This window comes from Heterodontus francisci, chromosome 9, assembly GCF_036365525.1.
Source record: "Heterodontus francisci isolate sHetFra1 chromosome 9, sHetFra1.hap1, whole genome shotgun sequence".
Classification (NCBI taxonomy): domain Eukaryota; kingdom Metazoa; phylum Chordata; class Chondrichthyes; order Heterodontiformes; family Heterodontidae; genus Heterodontus; species Heterodontus francisci.
The window spans coordinates 68,779,599-68,790,440 of NC_090379.1; the positions used below are offsets into that span (position 1 = coordinate 68,779,599).

At 41.9% G+C, this 10,842-nt stretch overlaps 1 non-coding gene across 1 annotated transcript; it reads right to left on the bottom strand.

Moving 5' to 3' along the window:
• Positions 1 to 5,960: 5,960 nt before the first annotated feature.
• On the bottom strand, positions 5,961 to 6,032 carry trnac-gca (transfer RNA cysteine (anticodon GCA)). The gene has a single exon. It is a non-coding gene; the product is annotated as a tRNA-Cys (tRNA).
• Positions 6,033 to 10,842: the final 4,810 nt, after the last annotated feature.

Below are 10,842 nucleotides of genomic sequence, written 5' to 3' on the forward strand. Positions count from 1 at the left end.
ACAAGCAAGCTAATTAGCAAGAGCATAGGAATCATCAATAAACATTCTGGTCTCACTCCCTACATTGATCATGAGTTCTGTTTCTACCTTGTGACAAGTAATTGCGGCGCATCCTGCTATCTCTATTAGGTGTACATTCCTGAGTGTTTCGTGCAGTCTGCAGCTACAAGTAGTGGCAGCTCACGAACATAAGAGGGGCCTAGCACTCCTTATCACTCACACAGGGATGGACATCATTTGATTCACAGGAGTCCATTTGTTCCAAACCACAGGGAGTCACACAATCAGGCCATAAAGAACAGATGTCCTTGCAATTACTAGTGTCAGCTAGTCTTTACAGTCTCACACGCTCTGCCTTTACTTTTAACTATTTCATTGTGGTTTCTGCCACTTAAAATCAAAACTCAGCAAAGCTACTATTCCTAACTTGGCTATATTTCCCATTAAGCATAGTGCCATGCCTTTCTGCTCACTTCCACATTTCAATCTGCAGAGCAATAAGATTCTGGAAAGAGCAAGATATAACAGAAGGGTCCAGAAACCAAGTGAAGCAGTTTATTAATAACATTTATAGACTAGCTGAAGGATGTGAGTATGGACACCTAAAAACAGAATTAATAAGAGACTGCATTGTAGTAGGTATTACTGATGAGTCCTTATCAGAATTATTGCAGTCTAAAGAAGACCTCACCCTGGACAAAGCAAGTGACACAAGCAGAGGTCTGGAAGAACACTAGAGAAGTCCTGAGAGGTGAAGAAAGACTTTGGTTCAGGAAACCTCCAGCCACTGTACAGTTCCTTAATCAGAGGGCTGTAAAAGAAGCACCAGAAAAGAGGTGCAAATTGCAAGATGCCAAGAAACCCTGCCAGCGCTGTGCTGCCAAAAAGACCCACAGGCGCAAACAATGTCCTGCAAACAAAGCAGAATGCTTCCACTGTAAGAAAATAGAGAATTTTGGGAAAATGTGCCAAAGTAAAATCTCTACTCCCACAAGTTTAAAAGAAAAAGTTTTCAAGCATAGAGTTGTTAACAAAGTTGAATAATCTCAATCAGGAGAGAAATCAAAAAACTTCCTTGTCGAGATCAACGATCCTAATCAGGTATTTTGGTCTGCAGATACATATGTCAAAAGATATATCACTAGTTGGAAACTGGATACTGGAGCAAGTGTAACGGTCTTATCAGACAAAACCATGATTATCAGCGCATTACCTGCAACCAACAGAAACTCAGTTACATGACCCTGGAGAGATTGAACTGGAAGTTAAGGGGAAGCTACAGGCAATACTCCAGTACAAGGGAAAGCAGATATTGGAAACATTGTATGTTCTAAGGAATCAGGAATTCTCTCTCTTAAGTAGAAGAGCTTATAAGAAAAGTGGAAGAAGTTAAGCAACAAGAACCTAGGAGTCACTTCCAAAAACATTTAATGATCTAGGAAGACTGAAGACTGAATATAGTATTACTTTGTGAAAAGATGCTAAACCTGTATGTCTTTTCACACCTAGGAAGATATCACACCCACTAATGAAGCAAGTCCAACATCAGTTAGAAGAGATGACCAGGATGGGAGTCATTTCTCCTGTCACTGAACCTACAGAGTGGTGTTCGGGAATGGTTCCAGTTCCTAAATCTAATAGTAATCTTCACATTTGTGTAAACTTAACTCAACTTAATAAGGCTGTGGCAAGACAAGTTCATCCGATGTCCTTAGTGGACAAAGCTTGGCAAAGTTATCCAAAAGTACCGTCTTGACAAAGCTTGACGCTATTGGTTGCTTTTGGCAAGTTCCATTGGATAGGAAGTCAAGGTTATTGACGACCTTTATCACTCTGTTCGGAAGATTTTATATTAATCGTCTACCATTTGTTATAACATCAGCACCAGAAATATTCTAAAGAGCTATATTGAACATTCTACAGAGCCTTAAAGGAGTAATATGCCATATGGACGACATCTTAGCTCACGGTGAATCCATCAAAGAACATGACCTGGGGGTTAGAGCGGCTTTTAATCGTCTACAAGACAAAGGCCTAACACTTAATGAAAAGTGTGAGTTTTTGAAAACGTCTATTTGTTTTTTAGGACACGTTGTCAGTAGCAAATGGCATATTGGCAGAACCACGAAAGATGAGAGCCAATAGTCACTTCCCACTTCCTACTTCTGTCCAAGATCTTCAACGATTCCTTGGAATGGTCAATCAGTTGGCAAAATTTTTACCCAATCTAGAGCAAGTTACTGAGCCTTTACGACAGCTATTAAGGAAAGCTCAAGCATGGTATTGGGATGCACATCAGAAACAAGCATTTCAAAGGATCAAGGTGATGCTGATTTCACTGGATATCTTAGTACATTATAACCCTCACTGCCAAGCACAATTGCAGCAGACGCCTCATCTACAGAGATAGGCGTAGTCCTTTTCCAAGAACAGCCAGGTGGAAGTCGAAGACCAGTTTATTACGCGTCATGAGCATTGTCTGACACTGACGGGTTTCCCTGCAATAAAGAAAGAAGCTCTCGCAGTCACATGGGCTTGTGAGAAGTTCTCAGATTATATCATCATCTGAAAGGTTGTCATAGAGACAGATCACAAACCCCTAGTTTCCTTACTTGATGAAAAGGAACTCACTAGGATGCCTCCATGAATCCAGAGATTCCGGTTGAGGCTAATGAGGTTCACGTACATAACAGTATACGTACAGGGCAAGCAACAAACGAGAGCAAATGCATTGTCCAGAGCTACTGTCAACCATCCTACACAATAGGATGTTAACTTTATTAATGAAATTGAGTCATATTCTCAGTTCACTGCATCACAATGGGCGGCAAGTTCAAAAAAGCTCCAAAAGATTCATCATGCTCAGATGCATGATGAAGAATGCATCTATATCTGCCAATATTGCAAGCAAGCCTGGCTGCAGCAGCGTCCCAATAGTGAGAGGATGAAAATCTTCTTCGAACACAAGACACTTTACTATTGTGGATGATTTGCTGGTATATGGTGAGACTGTTGATTCCAGAGTGGTGGCCAGGAATATTGAAAGATATAGAAGAAATGATTTCTAATTGCCTGGTATGCATTGTGCACAGACAGGATCAGAGGGAACTCCTTATCTTGACACAATTCCCAACCAGACCGTGGGAACGTCTGACGATGGATCTATTCATATTGAATGGAAAATCCTACTTGATTGTTATCGACTACTTTTCAAGATGAATTGAGGTCAAATGTTTGTCCACAACGACAACTGAGGCAGTCATTTGAATGTTACAAGAAATCTTTGCAACACGTGGTATACCTGACCAGATTGTGTCCGATAATGAACCACAATTTGCAAACAACTACTTCATGCACTTTGAGGAAAACTGTGGATTTGTACATCTTACAAGTTCCCCTAGATAGCCTCAATCTAATGCTGAAGCTGAGAAAGGAGTCAGAACTATCAAAGCACTGTTAAAGAAAATGAAGATTTTCAAATGGCACTCCTGAAACACAGAACAACTCCATTGCTATGCGGATGAGCACCATCTGAACAGTTGAAGGGAAGGAAGCTTAGAACAAAACTTCCAATCCTACCCAAAAAGTTATGTCCAGGCTACAAGTCCAGGATTATCAGAGAGTTCAAAACAAAGAAAAATCTTTCTGAAAGCAACAAGCCTATCATTATAATAGGAAATACCGTAGCAGGAACCTACCGAAATTGACTGAAAAACAAAATGTATGGGTATGAGACAAAGGCAGAGATGGAGTAATTGTCCAGAGAGGTGAGAATCAACAGCGACCTTATTTAGTACAAACTTCAGAATGTACCATAAGAAGAAACAGCAGGAATCCTATTCCTATTTATCAAAAATGTCAATCAGTCATACATTTGGACGAACCAGATGTTGAACCTGAAATTCAGAAAGCACCAGATACTACAAACCTCAATGAACGCCATCCAAGTCAAGAAACAAGAGTTCATCAAAAGACTACTGAATTCCATATCTGACAACAACACCGTCAGGGAGAGTTGTGAAGCCTCCTGACATTGAATCTGTGATATCAGAGACTTGGAGAGAGATGGGGTAATATGTAAAATAAATATGTGAATGTATAAATATATATATATATATATATATATATATGTATAAAGACTTGGGGAGAGATGTAGTATAAGGGTCTGAAAGGGTTAATGTTGAGAAAGTATAAAGAATGCCTCCCACCTTGATGATGTGAGAGAGACTTGGAGGGAGATGCAGCATGGCTTCAGAGGAGTCACACAGACTAGTGTGAAGCTGTACATAGTTATAATGTCATGAAGAGTTAATGTTCAAAGTACTGTTAAGACTCAGGAATCTCTCTAAGTTAGACTAAGTATATTAAGGTGGCAGCGTACAAATCAAACATACAACAATGGGAAACCAAGTCTTGCCTGTTCAGGTGGACATATATGATCCTGTAACATGATTTGAAGAAGAGCAGGAGAGTTCACAAGTGTCCTGGCCAACATTTATCCCTCAATCACCACCACCAAATTAGATTCTTGTCATTTATGTCATTGCTGTTTGTGGGACCTTGCTGTGTGCAAATTGGCTGCTGCATATGCCTACAGAACAACAGTGACCTCACTTCAAAATTAATTAAGTGGGCAGCACTTTGGGATATCAAGACATTATATAACTGCAAGTTATTTCTTTTCACATTGACAGGAAAAGGGATGTAATTGGTTTATCATGGATAGTTTAGAAATAGTTAAAGGTGAAGCAGAAAGAAACCTGGGTGCGAAAGTAGATTTAATAATTGAAGGGCTGATGTTTGTGTCTATTATAAGCTATGTGATCCATTTCACAAGATGTAACAGGCCAGAGCAATGCAACATCTAGCCTGTAACACTGGGTGTTCAAATCTTTGTATCAGATTTGCATTTCTGGGCGGGAATGGGATTGGTGCAGACAGCTCCCATTTGAAACATGCGGGAGTTTCATTGTAATATTCAAGTAGTGTGACAGTAACATAATAATATGTTGCACAAATCTTTCAGGCCACTATATCCATATAGTGTTGGGCCACACGTAATGGGTGACTGGTTTCGTCTAATACCTTTTTTAGTGGAATAGGTGTAGGGCCTTGACCCATAATCACCATTTGTGGCAGTGGCCACAGAGTAAATGCAGAGCCAGAGTTACCTGGAGTGGAAGTGACCTCAAAGAGGAGGCACAGTACTGAGGGGCAAAGTGTATTATTCTCATTGTTTGAATTTTGGTAACTGTATGTAACCAGTAATATAAGAACAGTCATGTGGTTATCATGGGTCAGTGATATCCAGACAGGCTTGGACAGACACAATCTTTATTTATTTTACTCGCCAGAATTTTAGTCCCGATGTATTACTGTGTTGCTAAAGTGCAAATATGTGTCCCTTTAAGGCTATAGAATCTCAATTAAGTAAACACTGGGCGAGCTAATTCACAGCTTAATTAAGAGGTTGGAGACATTTTGGTGGGTATGTTCCGTTTCTGCGGAGTTTGTCTATATATTTCAAATCAGTGCCTTTATTTCTTCATACTTTTGTCTAGCGTCACAGCAAAATTTACATTACAGTGTGTCGCATCTGTAGTGTGATAGACAGCAAGTCCATGCATATGTAAAGTTATAATAATCTAGATAGATATAGCATACATTTTCTATGATGGTTTGGTTCAATTTTACTGAGTTTTTATCTTAGCAATTGCTGTTGATGCCAACACCCAGTACATGTCTTAGACAATTCCTCAGGAACAAGGACAACTTTCTTCCACTCCAGAGTTGTGGGTCCTTAGGTGACTGAATAGTCCAACTCTGGATACACATACTGCCTGCCACAGGTGGGGCAGGTGGTGTTTGCGATGCTCAAATTTCCAAACAATCCTTCCACTGTTTGTACTTTTTTGCTGCCTGGGCATGTCAACATTGTTCGAACTGGAAACACAGGAGCAAGGGAGCACCTGCATATGAACCAGGGACCATTTAATCTGCAGTCAAATGCTCTACCACTGAGCTATACCCCCTTACACCATAGTGCCTTGTTATTGAAACATGGTGCAATATGAAGGATTAATATTGTGATAGTATCACAAATAGCTGATAGAAATTATTTGAATCTGGTTACTTGGAAATTCTGTGGCTAGTGTGCATCTGTTTTATTGCCACTTTACTGAAGTCTGTGTTTGGGTTATTCAAGAAATCCTTGTTCACCAACCTTGTTTAGGTCAGTGTTAAATGCAGCTTTAAACCACAATTGACGTCTGTGCACTTGAATGGATTTTTCTGGTAGACTTGACAGCATTACTGAGTTGTTATTTTAATCATGGTTGAAACTTCTTCTTCTTCTTTGGCCTCCTTGTCTCGAGAGACAATGGGTAAGTGCCAAGAGGTGGTCAGTGGTTTGTGTAGCAGCGCCTGGAGTGGCTATAAAGGCCAATTCTAGAGTGACAGACTCTTCCACAGGCACTGCAGATAAAATTGGTTGTCGGGGCTGTTACACAGTTGGCTCTCTCCTTGCACTTCTGTCTTTTTTCCTGCCAACTGCTAAGTCTCTTCGACTCGCCACTCTTTAGACCTGCCTTTATGACTGTCCACCAACTCTGGCGATCACTGGCAACTGACTCCCACGACTTGTGGTCAATGTCACAGGACTTCATGTCGCATTTGCAGACGTCTTTAAAGCGGCGACATGGACGGCCGGTGGGTCTGATACCAATGACAAGCTCGCTGTACAATGTGCCCTTGGGGATCCTGCCATCTTCGAGGCGGCTCACATGGCCAAGCCATCTTAGGCATCGCTGGCTCAGTAGGGTGTATATGCTGGGGATTTTGGCCGCCTCGAGGACTTCTGTGTTGGAGATACGGTCCTGCCGCCTGATGCCAAGAATTCTGCAGAGGCAGCAAAGGTGGAATGAGTTGAGATGTCGCTCTTGGCTGACATACGTTGTCCAGGCCTCGCTGCCGTAGAGCAAGGTACTGAGGACACAGGCTTGAAACAATTGGACTTTTGTGTTCCGTGTCAGTGCGCCATTTTCCCACACCCTCTTGGCCAGTCTGGACATAGTAGCGGACGCCTTTCCCATGCACTTGTTGATTTCTGCATCGAGGGACAGGTTACTGGTGATAGTTGAGCCTAGGTAGGTGAACTCTTGTACCACTTCCAGAGCGTGGTCGCTGATATTGATGGATGGAGCATTTCTGACGTCCTGTCGCATGATGTTCGTTTTCTTGAGGCTGATGGTTAGGCCAAATTCGTTGCAGGCAGCTGCAATCCTGTCGATGAGTCTCTGCAGACACTCTTCTGTGTGGGATGTTAATGCAGCATCGGCAACAAAGAGGAGTTCCCTAACGAGGGCTTTCCGTATGTTGTTCTTCACTCTAAGACGGGCAAGATTGAACAACCTGCCATCTGATCTTGTGTGGAGGAAAATTCCTTCTTCTGAAGACTTGAACGCATGTGAGAGCAGCAGTGAGAAGAACATCCCAAACAGTGTAGGTGCGAGAACACAGTCCTGTTTTACGCCACTCAGGGTAGGAAAGGGGTCTGATGAGGCATCGCTATGCTGAATTGTGCCTTTCATATTGTCATGGAATGAGGTGATGATACTTAGTAGCTTTGGTGGACATCCGATCTTTGCTAGTAGTCTGAAGAGACCGCGTCTGCTGACGAGGTCAAAGGCTTTGGTGAGATCTATGAAAGCAATGTAGAGGGGCATCTGTTGTTCACGGCATTTCTCCTGTAGCTGGTGAAGGGAGAACAGTGTGTCAATGGTGGATCTCTCTGCTCGAAAGCCGTACATGGTTGAAACAATGGTTAGAATATATGATTAGAATATGTTAGAATATGTTCTAAATAGATCCTAACCCATCTCAGTCATTCCAAATAATATTGCTACAGGGTGTGAAGGGATGGATGCATATAGTTAACCAAAACTCCTGACGTTATACCTTTGGCTGCAATTAAGATATGCTGGTTGGTTGGCATCCTTCCATCTACGAAAAATGATGAACACGCGGTAAACAATCCATTTAGGTGAGATGTCTTCTCTTTTGGTACACTTTTGTTGATGACTGTGAAGGCCAATCCCTGAGAGGCAGGTTCTACCACAAGTGCCACACATGAAGCTGCCAAGTGACACTGAGTTGTTGTTTTTGGCATTGGCGTCTATTAGAAGCTGCTGTAGCCACTGGTCATCGTGAAAGCGCACATCAGTCCACAAGATGTATCATCATTTCTATCTTTCACCAGCTAGTGTGATAGTTGACATTTAGGGCCTTCATGTCACGCTTGCAAGCATCCTTGAAGCGGAGCTTTGGGCGCCCCACTGGTCATCTGGCTCCGGCTACCTCATCGTACAGAAGGTCCTTGGGTATGTTACTGTCTTCCATCCCGCAGATGTGTCCGATCCACCGAAGCCGCCTCTGTTTGATTAGTGCCAACACAGTTGGGAGCTCTTGTGATGAAACATAAGCATAACAGGATTAATTAGGTAGACTTTGGATATAAATAATATATTATACTTTTTAGAATTAAAGATTGAATAAATGGTCAGTTTTCAAGACTCTTTGAAATTCCCCTTTAAGAAGGTAGAGTTAAAAATTTCAAGGTCTTTCAAGGTTTCTGTTAAAATGGAATTAGAACATGACACGCATTGAAACATCCTGTGTGACGCCAGTAAGAGGTAGCTATAAACTTAATTAGTTGATCCTGTTGGTGATGCAGACTGACTGATTCAAAAGAAGATTTCAAGGTACCATAAAAAAAGATAATAAAATAATAAAATGAAATGGTACTTACAGAAACAGATGCTAAATATACCCAATTATAAACATTTTGACCAGATAAAAGTTCACAACTTCAAGAGCAGGGGATTTCCAGCAAAAACATTAAGTGAAGATGGTAGCTAATGATATTGCCATATATGGTTCTTAAAAGCAGGAAAAACACACACAGAAAGGTAACACCTACATGCTAATAGGTCAGATGATAGCTTAGAAACAGTATAAACGTGAGAGTCTTGAAGCAAGAAACTAGAAGTATTGAATTCCTCATCAATGCTTCTCAACCAATGGCTTTCTCGGTGAATTTAAGGTAAAAGTTTATTTTCAATTTTGATGGGTATTCTAAGATATTTTGCTGTAACATTATCAAGGTAAAACTTTTGGATTCTATTTTAGAAATAAGATTATGTGTTCTTTGGGCCTCCTTATCTCGAGATACAATGGATATGCGCCTGGAGGTGGTCAGTGGTTTGTGAAGCAGCGCCTGGAGTGGCTATAAAGGCCAATTCTGGAGTGACAGGCTCTTCCACAGGTGCTGCAGAGAAATTTGTTTGTCGGGGCTGTTGCACAGTTGGCTCTCCCCTTGCGCCTCTGTCTTTTTTCCTGCCAACTACTAAGTCTCTTCGACTCGCCACATTTTAGCCCCGTCTTTATGGCTGCCCGCCAGCTCTGGCGAATGCTGGCAACTGACTCCCACGACTTGTGATCAATGTCACACGATTTCATGTCGCGTTTGCAGACGTCTTTATAGCGGAGACATGGACGGCCGGTGGGTCTGATACCAGTGGCGAGCTCGCTGTACAATGTGTCTTTGGGGATCCTGCCATCTTCCATGCGGCTCACATACACCTCTTAGTATTCTTTGCTATTGTAGTATCCTTGGCTGATTAAAGTGTAGTGCATGTTCAATTCTTTAATAAATATATAAAAGTTACTAAATCGTCTCATGTAACATTCTGTATACAACTACAAGAACCCCCTCTTTGTGTCTCTTTAAGTGGGGAGATACATATTGAAGAGAGTTTCCCAGACCCTTATAATAGCGTCATAGAGAGATACAGCACCGAAACAGGTTCTTTGGCCCAACGAGTCCGCACCGACCATCAACCACCCATTTATACTAATCCTACATTAATCCCATTTTTTCCCTCTCACATCCCCACCTTCCCTCAATTCTTCTACCACCTACCTACACTAGGGGCAATTTTTACAATGGTCAATTTACCTATCAACCTGCAAGTCATTGACATGTGGGAGGAAAGCAGAGCACCCGAACGAAACCCACGCAGTCACAGGGAGAACTTGCAAACTCCGTACAGGCAGTACCCAGAACCGGACCGGGGTCACTGGAGCTGTGAGGCTGCGGTGCTAGCCACTGCACCACTCCACAACAATATCTGGGATATTTATGACTTAGCCTATTTTAAAAATATTTATGGCTATCTGAAAGATGGTAATACTCACTGTTAGTTTTCTTTCTTTGAGGGAAGACTAGTTCAGTTCTTTAGACCCAAAGAAGTGTCTAGAATGTTAGGCAAACCCCCCACCTGCCAAGACTGAGGCACACATGATTTCACCACTTGAACATTAAAACTTAAAATTGCAAGCCCCTGACTGGAAGGATATTTGCATAGTACTAGCAGTGTTGGAACAAAAGGGACCCAGTTGTTGCTTTCCCAATACACAGAAGAAGTGGTCAGACCAGTTTTAGTCACTTGACTAGTTGGCTGTTGAGATTTGAACTTCCAACAAAGGATTTGAACTCAGAACGCCATGTGCTCCTGGAACTGAAGCAAGAATTACAGCCTCTCCTGTCTGCCTGCTCCCATCTCCTTCCCACGGAACTGAATCTTGTGAAAACACAAGAAGCTCAAAGGAGAAAAGTCTCCTACATGAACAGGGTTTAAGAAGAACACTGGGCCCTAACAAAAGTGAGACTACTTACAAAAGGACTAAACCGTGAGCTTGATGCACCATAACAAGATATTGCCTCAAACTGTTTCACCTTATCCTTTCTTCTTCTCTTTTCTGTCCCTATCTGCATGTGTATAT